The sequence below is a fragment of the Nematolebias whitei genome, chromosome 5 (assembly GCF_014905685.2).
Source record: "Nematolebias whitei isolate Nwh7 chromosome 5, NemWhi1, whole genome shotgun sequence".
In the NCBI taxonomy this organism is placed as follows: domain Eukaryota; kingdom Metazoa; phylum Chordata; class Actinopteri; order Cyprinodontiformes; family Rivulidae; genus Nematolebias; species Nematolebias whitei.
In genome coordinates this window covers 32702870-32708010 of record NC_056502.1, presented here as the reverse complement: position 1 = coordinate 32708010, position 5141 = coordinate 32702870, and positions in this window count along the sequence as shown.

Below are 5141 nucleotides of genomic sequence, written 5' to 3'. Positions count from 1 at the left end.
ATAAAGTATGTACTGTATGTGTTTGTTTGTGTGCGTGTGTGGTTTTCTCAAGTGATTGGGTGGAAAACATTATTCTAAGGTGGCCGAGGGCACCATCAACCCCCCCCCCCCCCCCCCCCCGCCCCCCCCGGCTCTACCACTGTACCTGGTGGTGGATAAAATGGCTTCCTCTGCTTGCCAGGATCAGTCACTGCGCCGCCTTAGGCAAGAATATAAAGTACTATCCAACTGAAAATCTACAAACATTCAGTGTTTGAACTGTTCAGCACAAAATATTAATTATATTGGAAGGTTTGATCGTCACACACATCCAGCAGCTTCTCTGTGAACATCTGGAGAGTTTCAATTCATTTTTTCTTAAATGACTGACTCAGTCGTTCCTAACTTCCTCACAGAGACAGTAAACTTTAACAGGCAGGTTGTTTAATCTGGTTGGAGAAAGTTTTGTCCCTTTGCTTCAGACTGGAAGGAATAAAAGTTGAATTGTGACGACATGAACACGAGCAGACGTCAAACACGTGAACACATGAATACTCTGCTCTGTTTGTGCTCGTCTAACGTCAGATGGGCGGCTCGTAAAATACTGCAGCACATCGAGGGGATTTCTTCATTCTGAGAGGCAACAATAAAACATTTGAACAGATTTCAGTGATTTTGTTTTATTTTTCTGTAGAAAGACTCAAAGCTGCTCTCATGAAGTCTATAAAAACATTTTTTTGCCAGAGGACTCGAGGGTCATTAATGAATTAAATCCTGCATTGTGTTGGTTTTTTCATGCCCATGTGATTAATTTTTTGTTGCTCACAAGTTTTCATGTGTCAACGCTGAAGCTGTAAAAAAAAAAGCCAAACAACAAGGAGTCATTTTTTGTTGCCGTGTGTTTTTTCTTGGAGGTCAACACAAGGCTTTGATTAAAACAGGGCAGTCTGGTGGAGGGGTGACGACCTTTGACCCCAGCAGTTTGAAGAAAAGTAAAAATGAAACCTGGTCGGCAGCCTCTTGTTGTTTGTGTTGTCCGTCTGTTCGTCGAAGGTTAGCTGCCTCCACATTACGAAGCGGTCCTCGGCACGAAGCCGTTTGTCTCTGAATCATCTGAAGCGTCTGTTTTTAAACGTTTGTCCTTTATTTGACTCAAAACCATTTAAGGTAAGGTTTGGGCTGTTGGTTTAAAGATGAGCTCCAGGTCAGCGGGGTCACGGTTTATTTACTTTTATTTTCCGATGTGCAGCTGAGTGAGAGGTTTGGTGAGGCAGACAGAACCAGGACCACCGCAGCAGAACTGAGGCTGCAGTCGGTGTTGATTTAATGGACAGCCTGTCACTTCAGAGTCGCCTCGCCAAGATCATTTCACTCTCCTCATTGTGCTCGTTGCATGTGCTGCATGTGCAATGAATTGGACCGGTTCTCAATTATTATTATTTGTGTTGGTTGAAACATTTTTTTTTTACCGTTATGAATGCTGCTATGGTTTGTTTTCCCGTTGCGCCATGAGCTCCGTGATAACTCTGAGAAGAAAGGTGCTGTTTGACTGTTTTTAGAGCAGCCTGCAGAGATTTCTTCTGACACGAAATCATGTGATACGTTTTCTTAAACCACTCGGAGAATGATGGCTCAAGGCAAGTTTTTATAAAAAGGCTTTTCCCAAACATAATTTATGATGAGAGCAAGAGAGAGAAATGACTGCTGCCACATAGCACTTGTTCACAAAGGAGCTTTGCTCGATATGTTTGCCGTATTAAATGCAGCCGAGGCACAATTTAAATGTAGCAATAAAATGATTTGGACTCTGCAAAGCAAAATAAATCTGACACCACTGCAACGTTACTGTAAACATCCTGAAAACAACATTTAACTGTGTTTGAACCAATCGTACAGGCTCAAAAGTTTAAAAGAAGCTTGTTGGCAGTTGTCCGTAGTAATTAGGATGCTATTCAGGTCCAACAAAATGAAAAATAAACCAATACAAAACTCTCAATTTCCTGGTCCATTTCTTGTTTATGTAAACACACAAAAATATGAATTTAAAACAAGCTGGTTACCAAATCGAGCCTTTGTCTACAGTAATCAGGGTGTTGCTCTGGTCTGTCATGGTGATGAACAAGTGGAGTTGAAAGGCAAAATACTCAATTTACTGGTTTGAATATGTTTTAATACCAGTTATGGTCAGGAGGTCTGAATTATGACAGAAAGAACAGGAAGTCTGATCCAAGAGGCTGAAATGAGCGACCTGCGACTCAGCGTAGAGCTCGTTGGGAACTGAATCAAAACACAAAACTGTAAAAAAAATACATATTCACTTGGAATCAAAGGGAACAACAAAAACTTTGTTGTTTAGGTGTTTGAATGCATATAAACTAAATGCAAAATAAATAAAAATACAACTCTGGTTCTCCAGAATAATGAAAAGTAAATTGAAAAGGATTACAGACCTCCACAGGAACTTTGTGATGTTTCTGAGAGAAAACTGGTCTCAAACTTTTTTGAACGTGTTCAAAATTCCAGAGATGAGAGTGAAGCAGAGGAACTCACTTGAGGAAAACTAAGAGAAGCTCCTGCACAAACAGTTTGAACATTTCAAAAACTCCCCCAAACTCCATCTGGGAGAGATTGAAGTAGAACCAGGACTTCTTTTCATCAGGCGTCAGCTGAGGTGGTCCAGGTGTCTGGTTACCTCTGGAGAGTTATTCTCGGGAGGAGAACCTGAAGCAGAGTGAGAACGCTCTGGAGGGAGGATGTACTGAAACCCTGTTTGATCTGGAGACTAAAGAGTCAGAGTCACAGATTCTTTATTGTCGTTCCACCACATGTGGTACATGTGGTGGAACAAAATTATGAACACAGGGTCCCAGTTACATCAAACAATAAAAATGTAAAAGAAAATCAATGATAACACCCAAGATATGAACTAAGAAAAACATCAATTAAAAATACACTAAGCACTCATAGTGTAAAAACATTACGTCGAACAGCAGCACGAACATGAGCATGAGTCTGTGTGAGCAGAAGAGCACGCATGAACACATCAACATGAAACAAATCAGCAGCAACATGAAACAGATCAGCAGCAACATGATGTGATTTTTTTCACAGTGATTGTTCTGGTTAGAGATTCATGAGTCTAACAGCCTCGGTAGAAGCTGTTCCTCAGTCTAGTGGTTCTACACTTAATGCTCCTCAACCTCCTTCCTGAGGGGAGCAGGGCCAAAAGTGTGTGTGCTGGGTGAGTGGGGTCCTTCATGATGCAGGTGGCCCTCTTCCTGCATCTGGAGGTGTAGATGTCTGTGATGGTGGGGAGACCGACTCCAACAGACTTCTGTGCAGCCTTCACCACTCTCTGCAAAGCTTTTCTTTCTGCAGCTGTGCAGCCTCCATGCCACACATTGATGCTGGAGCACAAGATGCTCTCCACTGCACACCTGTAGAAGGAGGTGAGGACTGAGCTTCCCAGTCCAGCTCGTCTCCTGAGGAAGTAGAGTCTCTGATGAGCTTTGTTGATCAGGCTGGTGGTGTTGTTGCTCCAGCTGAGGTTGTTGTTCATGTGTACACCCAAGTACTTGTAGCTGGAGACCACTTCCACCGGTCCTCGTTGATGTTGATGGTTGTGTTGATGTGGGTCATGACCAGTTTTTCAAAGCATTTAGCGACTATCGGGGTGAGGGCCACTGGCTGATAGTCATTCAGACCAGTCACAGTACATCTTTTTGGGACTGGAATGATGGTGGCAGTCTTCATGAAGATGGGAACTGTCTCCAGGGTAAGTGAGGTGTCAAAGATGTCTGTCAGCACCTCGCAGAGCTGATCAGCACATTCTTTCAACACCCTTCCGGGGATGTTGTCTGGGCTGGTTGCCTTGTCCTCCTGAAAGTACTCCTTACTTCTGCTGAGGTCATATTGAGATGCTCTATATCTGGTGGTGAGGTGAGTCTGGTGAGAGTCACTAGGGAGAGAGATGTTAGATTCTGAGCTCACAACCGGATGGATGAATGGATGGATGGTTGGTTGTTAAATGGATGAACAGATGGATGGATGGATGAATGGATGGATGAACAGATGGATGGATGGATAGATGAAAGGATGGATGGATAGATGGATGGATGGAGGGATGGATGGATGGATGGAGAAGGCCACAGTGACTTTTGCCTCTGTGAATTCTCCTTCATGATCCATGGCTGGAAGTGACACCTTGTGAAGCTGTCAAGTTTTCTGAACGGCTCACCCCACCCAGCCTCTGACACCTCCCCCCACCTCCCCCTCCATCTCACCTCCCTGCCTCTCCTTTGTCGAGCCGAGCTCGGAGCACCATCGACACAGACGAAGGCGTGGAGAAAACACGAGACGAAGAAGCCCCCCTGCCACTCTCACTCTCGCACAGGGACAATGATAGGCTGTCATCACACGGCGATCAGCACTGTCACCCACAACACTGCAGCGCACAAACACACACTTGTACACAAGCGCACACGAGTACACACAACATGCACGCAGACGGGCGTATGCGCACACACGCCCAGGACCCACGCCTGTGAAAATCCTCACCAGCCTCACAAACACTGACAACCAAGTCATTTCTGTCACTTCAGTTATTTTTACACTGCAGCCTGACAACACATCAAGAATCCCTCTCGCTATGGGAACAACATGAGACCACTGCATCAAGCCCATTAGACGCCACGTGTCACATCAAATATCTAATTATCTGCTATTCAATATTCCCAATTAAGTTAGAAATGTTCTCCACACACATTTGTGCAGTGATTTACCACCGTGTTGTGTAGGCAAAGTGAGATGATAGGACTGGTCTAGCTGCTCAGAAGACAGAAGTAAAGAATAAAACTCCGTCCTGGTGACAGCGAGGAGGCTGAGGTGTATCCTGGAGAGTGACGACCTGCTGTGGTTCAATCTTGGTTCCTGCAAATAAAACCTGACCAGAGACAAAGAGACAGAAAGAGGGGGATGAAACCGTCACTCTGGTGTTTTTGTTTGGGCCGGCGGGGAGAGAGTTAACTTTCCTGGCCCTGGCTGCTGTCAGGAAGCAGAAGGCAGCTACATGATGAGTCTGACTGGCGGCCGGCGGTGGTGAGATCAGTGGCAGGGAGCTGAGTGAAGCTGACACCCCACCCACTTCCAAAATTAAAGCAAAT